This window comes from Schistocerca nitens, chromosome 5 (assembly GCF_023898315.1).
Source record: "Schistocerca nitens isolate TAMUIC-IGC-003100 chromosome 5, iqSchNite1.1, whole genome shotgun sequence".
Classification (NCBI taxonomy): Eukaryota; Metazoa; Arthropoda; class Insecta; order Orthoptera; family Acrididae; genus Schistocerca; species Schistocerca nitens.
The window spans coordinates 753,791,144-753,805,819 of NC_064618.1; positions in this window are offsets into that span (position 1 = coordinate 753,791,144).

The following is a 14,676-nucleotide window of genomic DNA, read 5'->3' on the forward strand; positions in this document are numbered from 1 at the left end:
TATTTTCTAATGTCACCTACCAGCCGTTCATTGCGCTATCGTCTCAGTATTTTATTACTCCATGGAATGTAATAAAGAACTTCCTTGCTCCATCTGCGACCCATTGGTCTAGACACATGTCCTCTCCTGTTATATTTCATTTTCTTTACGGTCATAATTAAGGCTAACACTACAACCTGCTAGCTGATCGATTGTTCTATTTTCTCTCGTGCGAGGCCAGCAGAATTACGGATTAACTTCATTAACGTCTGTTTGCTTTAGTGTTCTTGAGTAAAGGCTAAGCTCGAAAGGAAAAATTTTCCTTGAGATTGAATTCTTTTCACAAATCATCCTGGATGACTAGGGAAAAAAAGCAATCCTGTAATATTAGAATATGGTCTCAGTGGTGTGACTGTTGGACGCAGTCACATCGGTTAAACGTCAAGGCGTAACGTCGCAAAATTATATGAAATGTAACGAGCAGTTACGGACGATAATGGGGATGGCGAATGACGGACTTCGGTTTACTGAGAGAATTTTGATGAAGTCTATTGAATACTTGTGGGACCCTTCATCGAGTACTGCTCGTCTGTTTGGGCTCGGCACTGTGCAGAATTAAAGGAAGTATCGAAGCAACTAATAGGCGCGATTTAAGACATGTTACCTGTAGGTTTGATCAATACACAAGTGTTACTGACATGTTATGTGAACTTAAATGGGAATCCCTGGGGAGTAGGCAACTCTGTTTTCGCGAAACACTACAGAGGAAATTTACATACAGATATTTGCAGCGGATGTAGAACGATTATACTGCCGCCAAAGTATGTTTCGCATAAGGAGCGCGAAGAGCAGCTAAGACTATTTAGGGAGTTATACAGGCAGTCGCTCTATCTGCGAGAAGAACACGAAAGGAAATGACTAGTAGAGGTACAAGGAGCCCTCCGTCACGCACCATATAGTTGCTTCTGTAAATATATATATAGTAGACGTAGAAGTAGACGTAGGTGCAGACGTAGAGCAACAGCACAGGGGCTTCTCCAAAACATTGGAAGAGCGTGACACCTTCCCTGGTCGCCGACATACTTGCAGGTGGTGGTCAGAAGGGTCAGGGCATAACATTGACTCATAGGTGAACGTGAGGCGATCCCATTCATCAGCAGCTCATTCTCCCTGGCCGCAGAATTGCTCCAAACGCATGCATTTGCGACGGTAAGTCTATAGTCTGGCTGCTGTTTGGTCTTCGGTCAATGGTGTGTGATGACACAGAATGTTTCTGGGAGACCATTAGTTGTTCTCGAATGGCTTGCATAGATGTGAAGTTCTATTGGTATAAAATACAGCCACCCTCCCTTGTGGTGGTCATAAACGGTCGATTGGAACCTTGACGAACAATATGCCTGCTATCATTTTGTCATATAGTCTCACATCAGGCCACTGTCTCACCTGAATGCCACACAAATTAAGGTATTACTTAATTCGACCAGCCTGTCGAATGAAGGAGTTCAATGTTGCCACTTTTTTTTTAAACTCCTGCTTACAACACACTTTCCCACAGTTACATGGTATCTCCATGCCCTTCATGGTAGTCGCTCTATGTCTGTCGCTCTTCAAACCGCTGTCATATCATAAAATAGCCTGGTAAAATCACTAAACATGAAGAAAACTAGTGCACCCTAATGCCTTTTCTGCCACACACAATTGAGCACGTGCTTTACTTTTCTTGTGAGGCAGCGTTTGCCGTATAAATTCTTGTTACAGGTGTTAGGACGGCCATACACCATTTCCTTCTCCACCACAGTGCCTTGCGAGCAAAGAGAAGTAGGTCTACAAACCGACGTAGGAACTGAGAGCTTCATGAAATGAAGCCTATGGCTGTATCGTTCAGTAGGACACTCATATAGCGACCGACCGCAAACCTAGTCTATGCTTAAGCACCCTCTCGATATGAGCACGGCAGGAACGACACGTAGCTCCGCGGTAGTCTTCAAATATGCGTTAACACTTTTCCAGTAACTAGGATCGGACCTGAGTCCTCCTGTCATGCGCTTCCTACGATGTACGTGATGCAAATTACCTTACTTTTGAGGAGGGGTCATTAGCTTTCTGATTAGTATTATGTCACGCGCCAGCAATAATATCGGACTTTACTTATAGATACACATTGCGTATCTTCAATGCCATGGTCTCCATTGCCTTCTGTAACGTCAAATCGTTGATTATTGCCAATTATTCTGCACTTCAGAACTAGTTTCCCATTCCAAGTCAAGTCTGTTCCTTGAAACTCAATCGCCTCCTCCCTCTTTGACAAGGCTGTTGCCCGCATGATGAGGACTTCTCATTCCAGTAGTTTCGTTTCGTAACATATAGTCGAAATTAAGAGGGAGAGGAAGCTTACAATTCAATGTCCCTTTGCCAGAAATGTCACATGGAGGGAACGCTTAACCAGAAAAGGCTTGATGGGTATTCGGTTGTTTTAAGCTCGGGAAAAGAAACCAGGAAATAAAAATATACAGACGACTATTCGCACACTTTGGCACATTAACAACCGTTACACGCCTCTAACTAATATTAAAAGTATTTAACATTGTCTACGTCGCTATTATGAATCCTTGATAAAAGCAAAGACCACACAGGTAGTTATAGATAGCATAAGGATATCAAAAGTGCAGGGTGTTGCATAGTGTCTACAATTCACGTAAAAATCATCACGGTATTAAAATCATAAAGTTTTCAGTCTAGATATTCAACACAGGCACAGGAAGTGATTCGGTGTATTTACCCTCGCTTAGTCTTTCACGGATGGTCGTTCAGTATCGATACAAACGTATAGCATTGTAATGGACAATGGGGGAACAAATGACGTCAGTGCACATTTCCTCGGAAACCACGTTTAGCATTGTCGTATTTCATTTAAGGAAAGACGCTGGGACGGTTAGGCAGAGTTTCACAGACACGTCGCTGCGGGTAGACAGTATGCTGCAGAGGGACGACGCCGCCGTCGTGTACAAGTCTCTGGACGCACAAAAGCTGAGGAGGCGGCGGCGTTGATCCTATTTGCGAATTTTACGAAGGTATGACGTGGTTTCTGACCACATATGTGCTCCTACGACTCTTAGTAAACATTTTGCTCATGTATTCTTTTCTTTCCAGAGCTTTGGATTTGAGTACGACGGCCAGAGAACTACGTGGGCGCCATGTATAAGTCGCTGGAACAGCAAATGCTGAGGAGATGGCGGCGTCGATGCGCTTTGCGAAAGATGCGTTGGTAAGCCATGGTGTCCGAGGACGTACTAGCTCCCACGAGCCGCAGTAAACTTTTGCTCACGTACTTTCTTTTCGCAGAGCCTTGGATATGAGTACGATGATTGCAGAGCTTTCAATTTGAGTACGACGAGACGACAACGTGACGGCCTTGCACGTCCCAGGAAGCGCAAAAGCTGACGACGTGGCGTCGATGTTTGTGAACGATAGGAAGGTACGTCGTGCTTTCGAGTACATACAAGCTTCCACGACTCGCAGTGAACCTTTTCTCATGTATTCTCTTTTTTTCAGAGCATCGGATTTGAGTACGACGACACTGCGGTCGTGTACAAGACGCAGGAAGGGTGAAAGCTGAAGATGTGGTGGCGTCGAAGCCGTTTGCGGACGATACGAAGCTATGCCGTGGTGTCTCAGAGCACTACCTGCAGTAAACTCTGAGTGATCAGATTTCTTTTTCTTTTTTCCAGAGCCTTGCATCTGTGCGACGACGACGGCGCCGCAGCAGCCACCGCCACCACTGGAAGAGAAACAGCTGAGGAGGTGGCCGCGTCGAAGCTGTTTGCAAACGACATGAAAGTTCACAGTCGTGTCTGGAAGCTTAGACCGTAACAAGACTCATACACGTGGGGACGGCACAGAAGCAATTTAATCGAGCTACATCTGATAAGCGTGGAAGATTTGCGTGCTGTACGTCTCGAATGAAGACTGATACCCTTTTAAATAAAAGAAAATAAAATTTAACTAACTCGTATCATTTTAATCTAAATGCGATAGACATATCGAAGATACACTGGGTTAACTCATATTTTTCAAGAGACAAATGTATCTCCAATCAGGCTTATAAATACACTCCTGGAAATTGAAATAAGAACACCGTGAATTCATTGTCCCAGGAAGGGGAAACTTTATTGACACATTCCTGGGGTCAGATACATCACATGATCACACTGACAGAACCACAGGCACATAGACACAGGCAACAGAGCATGAACAATGTCGGCACTAGTACAGTGTATATCCACCTTTCGCAGCAATGCAGGCTGCTATTCTCCCATGGAGACGATCGTAGAGATGCTGGATGTAGTCCTGTGGAACGGCTTGCCATGCCATTTCCACCTGGCGCCTCAGTTGGACCAGCGTTCGTGCCGGACGTGCAGACCGCGTGAGACGACGCTTCATCCAGTCCCAAACATGCTCAATGGGGGACAGATCCGGAGATCTTGCTGGCCAGGGTAGTTGACTTACACCTTCTAGAGCACGTTGGGTGGCACGGGATACATGCGGACGTGCATTGTCCTGTTGGAACAGCAAGTTCCCTTGCCGGTCTAGGAATGGTAGAACGATGGGTTCGATGACGGTTTGGATGTACCGTGCACTATTCAGTGTCCCCTCGACGATCACCAGTGGTGTACGGCCAGTGTAGCAGATCGCTCCCCACACCATGATGCCGGGTGTTGGCCCTGTGTGCCTCGGTCGTATGCAGTCCTGATTGTGGCGCTCACCTGCACGGCGCCAAACACGCATACGACCATCATTGGCACCAAGGCAGAAGCGACTCTCATCGCTGAAGACGACACGTCTCCATTCGTCCCTCCATTCACGCCTGTCGCGACACCACTGGAGGCGGGCTGCACGATGTTGGGGCGTGAGCGGAAGACGGCCTAACGGTGTGCGGGACCGTAGCCCAGCTTCATGGAGACGGTTGCGAATGGTCCTCGCCGATACCCCAGGAGCAACAGTGTCCCTAATTTGCTGGGAAGTGGCGGTGCGGTCCCCTACGGCACTGCGTAGGATCCTACGGTCTTGGCGTGCATCCGTGCGTCGCTGCGGTCCGGTCCCAGGTCGACGGGCACGTGCACCTTCCGCCGACCACTGGCGACAACATCGATGTACTGTGGAGACCTCACGCCCCACGTGTTGAGCAATTCGGCGGTACGTCCACCCGGCCTCCCGCATGCCCACTATACGCCTTCGCTCAAAGTCCGTCAACTGCACATACTGTTCACGTCCACGCTGTCGCGGCATGCTACCAGTGTTAAAGACTGCGATGGAGCTCCGTATGCCACGGCAAACTGGCTGACACTGACGGCGGCGGTGCACAAATGCTGCGCAGCTAGCGCCATTCGACGGCCAACACCGCGGTTCCTGGTGTGTCCGCTGTGCCGTGCGTGTGATCATTGCTTGTACAGCCCTCTCGGAGTGTCCGGAGCAAGTATGGTGGGTCTGACACACCGGTGTCAATGTGTTCTTATTTCCATTTCCAGGAGTGTATATAAACATGAATGAAGCAAAAATAATTTCCCCAAGTTCATAAAACTAACTTCTACGAGAGACGCAAAATTACTTCTACTCAAGCTTAAAATATTTTCCTCAAGGTTATAAAAAACCCACATCTCATACAGAGGAATCGATTTTTTAAAATATTGATTACATCTGTGTAATTAATGTCCGTCATGAACGTTATCTTAACGGTATACAAAGCTAAACGTTGCATGCTAGCCCCCACATTACCTATTGTCCAATGTAACGCCGAGGTGATTCACAGTTCTGCTTCAATGCAACGAACGACCGCTGACACTATACCCTGAACGGAATGTTTTTGTGGAACTGCTCAGCCATTTATGTGGATGGGTACAGTCGCGCCGCCTTCAGATGGCGTTGACAGCGCATGCACCAAGAAACACACCACGGAGGTCATCGCTATAGAGTGGTGCTCACTGTCTCACTCGCGGTCAGCGTTGCTGCTCACACAGAATCGTACAGTCAGCAACACCAGCCAGAAGAACAGATTTATACAGTCGCGACAAGGGAGTTATCATGCTATGAGTGGTGGGACATTATATAAGAGAAAATGAATAGGTCGACTTTCTCGCTAAGAGGAATAATCACCATGAGACAAGAACGTATGACCATGTTCCCTAAAGAGACCTTCTTAAAGTCGTGTGAGGGTAAAACAGACTCATGGAATAACAAGTGCAATCCACTACATCAACTCAGAAGATATTATGCAGATATAGTGCAGAAAGTGTTTGGGGTTGTTGTTTTGGGGAAGGAGACCAGACAGCGTGGTCATCGGTCTCATCGGACTAGGCAAGGATGGGGAAGGAAGTCGGCCGTGCCCTTTCAGAGGAACCATCCCGGAATTTGCCTGGAGTGATTTAGGGAAATCACGGAAAACCTAAATCAGGATGGCCGGACGCGGGATTGAACCGTGGTCCTCCCGAATGCGAGTCCAGTGTCTAACCACTGCGCCACCGCGCTCAGTAGAAAGTGTTTGCACAACAATGTTACACCTTTGAGATGTAGCGAAGAAAATTCGTCCTTAGAAATTTTTCGTCTCCGCTTCCATCAAGCGATATTCATGCACCAGCAATATCGTATATAATGAACTGAAACACACCTTTGTGACTGTGGTGCAGAGAACAACACAGAACACATCATTTTCGGCTGCCACTGCGACACCACGCTCCGTCCAATTCACATGTGATTAACATATCAGCTTGAGAGTAGCAGTGCATTCTCCCTTCTAAATGACAAAAAGTTATTTCGCTAACACAGTGTGTTTCTAAATTATAAAGCCTTTTGTCAATGATGATATATGCCATTCGTATTAAATCTAGAGTAACCAGATATCTAGATCCAATGATGGGCACTAGCTAGTAACTGCACGTAACAATGTATTGTCCTAATAGCAACTTTTGATTTACTTCATCAGCCACCACCATTTGAATCCCATAGTTACTGAAAACTCTATCCTTCGCAGTCACGAAAATCGATAAATCACGCAGGTTGAGTAAGTTACCTTAACACACGAACTTAAGTCCTTAGCTTCCACATCCATCATGAGTAGAACATCGGCAACAGACGCGTACTCGCCGCCCTGCCAGCTTTCCACGCCTCTCTCTCTCTCTCTCTCTCTCTCTCTCTCTCTCTCTCTCTCTCTCTCTGTATCTCTGGCGTTACGAAACGACGTGAGAAAGGATGGAAGCTTGTGTTAGGGGAACCCAATTTCAATCTGAGGTTGTTGGAAAAGTCGTTAAAATCGTCAGAAGTATTATTAAATTTCTTTATCTTATTAGTATTACAATGAAGCACGAGAGGCAGTAGTTTCACAGCACCTGTTTTTGAGCAATCATTTGCCAAGAATTTTCCGAATCCAGGCTTGTGTAATCTACACTACGCAACGCAATTAATGAACCACTTTTTCTAGAGCTCGTAATTGAGTCCCATTGCGACGTACATGTTCAAAATCTGTCTCAAAATTGGCTACAACCTGGCGCTCCAATAGCCCTCCTTGATTACGCCACAGCAGGGTGCGGAACAGGAGTGCTGCAGAAGCCTCAGCACCCTTTGTTCCTTCGGATCACGTTCAGATTTCGTCGAATGGTTTTGAACTGTCTCTAGAGGTTCCAATATCCACACAACAAAAATTGCGGTCGCACTGCACTCTAAAGGGAGTATTACATTCAAAGTGGATTCATTGTGGATACAGCCCCACAATGTTATTAGAGAGCAGTTGGAATGTCCAGGGGTGTCAGCAGCTGTCAAGAACGTAGTCCTATTGTTCGCACTGAGAACTGCCGTTTACGACTGTGAAATTTGCAAGAATCAACGCCCCTAGGAAACAGTGGTTTCATTGACACTCTTTATGCCACCCCTATAGGTCTTTTTGCGTCCATTCCGAGCAGAGCTGCGTCTGAACACTTATCCTCGGTCACCCATAAGGAAACGTGATATTGAAACTCAGAGAGTGGCAGTTCTCACCACCGCAACCGCATCAAAAGAAGGTAGAGCACTTGCCCGCAAAAGGCAAAGGACCCGAGTTCGAGTCTCAGTTTTAATCTGGCAATAAGTTTTTAAGGAGTATGAGCCGTGCGTGGCTTATGTGCCAACCATCATGTATTTTATACCCTGTTTTAACGTACTTCCATCTCCCTAAGTTACTTTAAATTACTAGTGTCACTGAGTTGCTGCTTGGCTTGATCGTGAGCGGCGCTAGCAGCGCGTATCGATATGTCCCATCTCGTAATACACTCCTGGAAATTGAAATAAGAACACCGTGAATTCATTGTCCCAGGAAGGGGAAACTTTATTGACACATTCCTGGGGTCAGATACATCACATGATCACACTGACAGAACCACAGGCACATAGACACAGGCAACAGAGCATGCACAATGTCGGCACTAGTACAGTGTATATCCACCTTTCGCAGCAATGCAGGCTGCTATTATCCCATGGAGACGATCGTAGAGATGCTGGATGTAGTCCTGTGGAACGGCTTGCCATGCCATTTCCACCTGGCGCCTCAGTTGGACCAGCGTTCGTGCTGGACGTGCAGACCGCGTGAGACGACGCTTCATCCAGTCCCAAACATGCTCAATGGGGGACAGATCCGGAGATCTTGCTGGCCTTCTAGAGCACGTTGGGTGGCACGGGATACATGCGGACGTGCATTGTCCTTTTGGAACAGCAAGTTCCCTTGCCGGTCTAGGAATGGTAGAACGATGGGTTCGATGACGGTTTGGATGTACCGTGCACTATTCAGTGTCCCCTCGACGATCACCAATGGTGTACGGCCAGTGTAGGAGATCGCTCCCCACACCATGATGCCGGGTGTTGGCCCTGTGTGCCTCGGTCGTATGCAGTCCTGATTGTGGCGCTCACCTGCACGGCGCCAAACACGCATACGACCATCATTGGCACCAAGGCAGAAGCGACTCTCATCGCTGAAGACGACACGTCTCCATTCGTCCCTCCATTCACGCCTGTCGCGACACCACTGGAGGCGGGCTGCACGATGTTGGGGCGTGAGCGGAAGACGGCCTAACGGTGTGCGGGACCGTAGCCCAGCTTCATGGAGACGGTTGCGAATGGTCCTCGCCGATACCCCAGGAGCAACAGTGTCCCTAATTTGCTGGGAAGTGGCGGTGCGGTCCCCTACGGCACTGCGTAGGATCCTACGGTCTTGGCGTGCATCCGTGCGTCGCTGCGGTCCGGTCCCAGGTCGACGGGCACGTGCACCTTCCGCCGACCACTGGCGACAACATCCATGTACTGTGGAGACCCCACGCCCCACGTGTTGAGCAATTCGGCGGTACGTCCACCCGGCCTCCCGCATGCCCACTATACGCCCTCGCTCAAAGTCCGTCAACTGCACATACGGTTCACGTCCATGCTGTCGCGGCATGCTACCAGTGTTAAAGACTGCGATGGAGCTCCGTATGCCACGGCAAACTGGCTGACACTGACGGCGGCGGTGCACAAATGCTGCGCAGCTAGCGCCATTCGACGGCCAACACCGCGGTTCCTGGTGTGTCCGCTGTGCCGTGCGTGTGATCATTGCTTGTACAGCCCTCTCGCAGTGTCCGAAGCAAGTATGGTGGGTCTGACACACCGGTGTCAATGTGTTCTTTTTTCCATTTCCAGGAGTGTATCTTTGCTCTACTGCTATTACTTTCCGGTCTTCGTCTGTCGAGGGGGTGGTTGGTAAGTGCCAGCAGTTCGGATCGCGAGTTGGTCACAGTTCGGATTGTCAGATTGTGTCGGGAGTTCTGATTGCGAGTTCGGGTCTGCAAGTCAGTTGGAACGCGTCTGGAGCGCAATCCGCACCTGCCAGTCGGGGAGTTGCAATGTGGCACTAGGGCAGTCGGGTTGGAACAGGAGTGAGGCCTGCGTTGACATGGATCGCCCGACTATTGCCGCCATGCAACACCTGAGCCGGGCCTCGGTCCTGTTTGAACTCTTTCTTAAAGGACCCTAACGTTTTTATGTTGTTCATTTCTTCGGTAAAATAGATAGACATATTCTGATGTTTGAAATTTAATTGTGGCCCTCAGCCATTTGTGTTGTACCTTGTATATGTTGCCTTTTGGGTTTCAAATTATTTTATTACTAAATTGCAATAAATGACAATTAGAAGCAGAAACTGACTTCAACCCTTGGCCCTTTCCACAATCCTATTACCTGTTCTGCCCAGCGGGTGTAGCGGGCCTCTCAGAGTAAAATGTTGCTATTAGGGGGTGTGAAAACCTTCCCATCGCTAGACACGCCATGGTGGCGTTGGTCCGACTTGTGGTGAAATTTGGTGCCAATTTGACATCATTAATCCCCCTTAAATGTCATTAAATAATCTGGGCTATGGCCATTTTTTGGCATGTGTCGACCCTCTGCTGGATGAAGCCTCGTTGAGCCCGAGGATGACGTCGGATGGCGTCACGCTTCTGTACTACTGCAGAGTCAGGTGGTCGACAATTTTGAGAAAAAATTTCAAACTTTACGTCGTTGGCAGACAATTACAAGATTTCGGAAAACCGATCCTTTGTGCTGCACAGTGTGTTTAGCAGCTTAAAATACAGATTGCTGTGTACGTTAGTGCACTGAAACCGACAAAACTCATAAGAAGCGAAATATTTTCATGCTTACGGCTTTGTTTGAAAATATGTCATGTATTTATTCTGCCTTTCACTTAATATTGTCAAAGTGAATAATTTATATGTAACTTAATGCCATAGAAACTACTGCTAAATGGAAACTACTGTTAAATGTTCGAAACCGTTTGAATTCTTTCTTAAAGGACCCTAACGTTTTTATGTTGTTCATTTCTTCGGGAAATGGATAGACTGATATTTGCTGTTGATATAGCAGAAATATTTGATATAAGCCTCTGGTGTACATTATCTGGTAAAAAGTATCCGGACACTTACTCTTGGATGTCAATATGGAGTACGTGCGCCCTTCGCCATTATGAGGTCTGACAACTGTGGGGGCACTTTTAATGAGGTGTGTCAATGTCTGCGTAGGGACGGTAGTCCATTCTTACTATCTGGTATTTTAATAATTCGCATATGCATAAACCTCAAACACCACACTGGTTCGAATTAAACGGTAAATTACTGAACATGTACTGCAAGGGAAAATGATTAACATTTAACGTCGTGTTGTCGACGAGGTATTAAGCGCGTGTACGCCCTCTCGGACTAGACAACATGGGAAAGGAAATCGGTTCAAATAGTTCATATGGCTCTGAGCACGATGGGACTTAACTTCTGTGGTCATCAATCCCCTAGAACTTAGAACTACTTGAACCAAACTAACCCAAGGACATCAGACACATTCATGCCCGAGGCAGGATTAGAACCTGCGACCGTAGTGGTCGCGCGGTTCCAGACTGTAGCACCTAGAACCGCTCGGCCACCCCGGTCGGCAAGGAAATCGGTCTTTAATTTTTAAAGGGAGCCATTCCGCCAGTATAGAGGGCAGCCATCGTTGTGACAGTGGGCTTGTTTCGCGATGGAACAGGACTCGAATCCGCGCATGGCTATCCTGAATTAAGTTTATGTAAATCACTTCAAGACAGTTCCACACGTGTGCGATGGGATTCAGATCAAGGGAACCGGCTGACCGGTCCATTCGCTGGGTATCCTCTCATTTTAAGAGCTCCTTCACGTGCGCAGTTAGATGCTGTTACGCAGTGTCATCCGTAAAAAAGTCAGGGCCCAATGCTCCTAAAATAACGTCGTTGCTCCTATGACATCATATCATGCTCATAAATTAGTTCGAGGTATTTATGCTATTTTAGGAGCACGTGCTCCTAAACTAGCGTAAACACGTCGAACTAATTTATGAGCATGATATGACGTCATAGGAGCGACGACGTATATGACATAATCTGTTACCAAGAAATCATCCGTAAACTACATTATAATGCGCCTAATATATCTACAGATATGACTTGTTCCTATATCAAAAACACAGGTGTCACTTATGTATCCACTGTAGGAAACTTTCGGTTTAGATAATTGAAAATGGCCTAAGGCCGAAATTGTACAATCGTACTGGAAATAAAGAAAATGGCAGCTGAAGGCTTCAAGAAATCATTCAAAAAATTCATCGAAACTGCCGACCTTATCGCAATGAAATTATAGAGTTTTTTTTTTTTTGTTGGCAGTGTGTAATGTTTCCACCGACCACCTTAAAACGGCAACTGATGCTAACGTTATACCTCTGCGAGCAATTTTTAAGCAATTGTCACCGTGAGATAACGTAATGGAAACAGAACAATCAAACTGGGATTCATTTCCGAAACGCTCCAGCAAAATATAACCAACAGTAAACGGTCGCTCAGGAACAAACGTTCTCCCAGCACAAAAGCAAGTTGTAAAATGATATATTTGAACCGGTCGCCAGCCTAATTAGGCATTCTTGTGTCACGAAAAATGATAAAGCAGAAGAAAGTGCTAAGGGTAACCTAACCTTCCTTGACATACGCGCACACACAAACACACACACACACACACACACACACACACATTCACACACACACACACTAATCTCTTAACTTGTATCTGTTTATTCTGCAACACAGTAACTAACCTTGCAGATAATTGTGCTACTAACAAACAAATGGCCAATGAGATAGTAAACAGTAGCATATGCCTCTCAACAACACGTTCCATACATAAACTAGGTGTAGCAGTATATAAAACTATTATCGGCACATTAAATTTTTAGTAGCAATACTGAACAGGGAAAAGCTTGAAGTAATTCTGAATTTAAATCAGGGAGTCTGCTAATGATAATGATCTATATTTAGTAAGGGTCTGTATGCTTATGCATTAAACGACTTGCAGTAGAATAGATAACATAGTAAATAGTTCTTTCTCAAACTCGGTTTGAAGCAACCAAACAGAAAGCAACTCTAACTACACTGGCTTTGAAGGCGCCTTTGCATTGGTTCATTAACTAACTAGTCTAGTACACGAGGGCCGCTAAACTTTCATGGTTTGAAGAGCCATGCTCATTAACAAAATTACTCGAGTTTTGTGTGAGGAACATAAGTTTCATATCGCTGATATTAATTAAAAAAGGCGCAACAAACTATAACTCTTTAAATAACAAATGTGCTTTCATAAGCAGTCTTTTGACCTACTCAAAAGTTATAATTGACTGTGCAAATGATAACATAACACTGAATTCTAGTTCGACCACTTTCTTATAATAAATTAGGTCCAGCCGTGGTGGCCGATCGGTTCTAGGTGCTTCAGTCCGGAACCGCGCGACTGCTACGGTCGCAGGTTCGAATCCTGCCTCGGGCATGGATGTGTGTGATGTCCTTAGGTTAGTTAGGTTTAAGTAGTTCTAAGTTCTAGGGGACTGATGACCTCAGATGTTAAGTCTCATAGTGCTCAGAGCCATTTCAGCCTGCCAATAAATTAGGCAACACGGAATTAAATTCACTAGATTAGGATTCCTGTCTTGGTTTGTGATTTGGTGTAAGATAGACTTCTTATCAACACTAAGATTTTAAAATCTAACAAATTTCACAAATACCTGATCCATTCACACACTGCCTAATGCAAACAATTTAGTGGGAGGCTGGTGACTCTGGTGGCGCAGTTTGAAGTGGCTGTTAACCCAGCGGCGATAAAATTATAGAAATACTATTGGACTCGCCCTGTTACATATCTTCTTGGAGTCGGAATTATATTTTTATAGGGCCAAAAACCATTCTATGGTAATGGTATCACCAAATATAGAATCCGAGGCCCATCAATAGTGCTCTTAAGCTCGTCTGGCCTCAAACCTCCACGAATATAAGCCACATTGATTGGCTACTGCTAGCGAGGTGTTACCTACAGCATTGCTCCGTCCATACACCTTACCCGTCACAAAAGACGAGGTGCCACTTGCGAACCAACAACACCTTTCCCACCCTGCCAGGCTACTTCCCTAGCTGCGGGCCTTCTCCAAATCTTTTACATTCAGCCCTGTCCCGAACTATGGGCCAAACTGTTTAGAATACATTGCATAACAATCATTCCATTAATTATTTCAGTCCAAATTAGACAACATCGTTCAAAAAGTTCCACATAACTGAAACATGCATACATAGTCAAAGCATTTTCCATGACAGATACAACATTATACATAAGCAGTTCTACAAATTGACATAGAAATATCGATACAGATATAAAATAGGTCAAAATTAGATCTCGAAAGTGACACTTCACACGAAAGTTACTTTCGTCCTTAGGTAATGCATACCATTGTAACCAAACCAAAAAAGTTTCCCATCACCTTGGTTCCGAGAGTTCCACACCCTTTACGGAAAAATGGAATAGAGATCAACATAAACATCGTTTCCACCCTTTTTATTGCTCATGAAAACCACACATTCCATGGTGTACCACCATACAGCGAGACCTTCAGAGGTGGTGGTCCAGATTGCAGTGCACATCGGTACCCCTAATACCCAGTAGCACTTCCTCTCGCATTAAGGCATGCCTGCATTCGTCATGGCATACTATCCACAGGTTCATCAAGGCACTGTTGGTCCAGATTGTCCCAATCCTCAATGGTGATTCGATGTAGATCCCTCAGAGTGGTTGGTGGGTCACGTCGTCCATAACCAGCCCTTTTCAATCCATCCCAGGC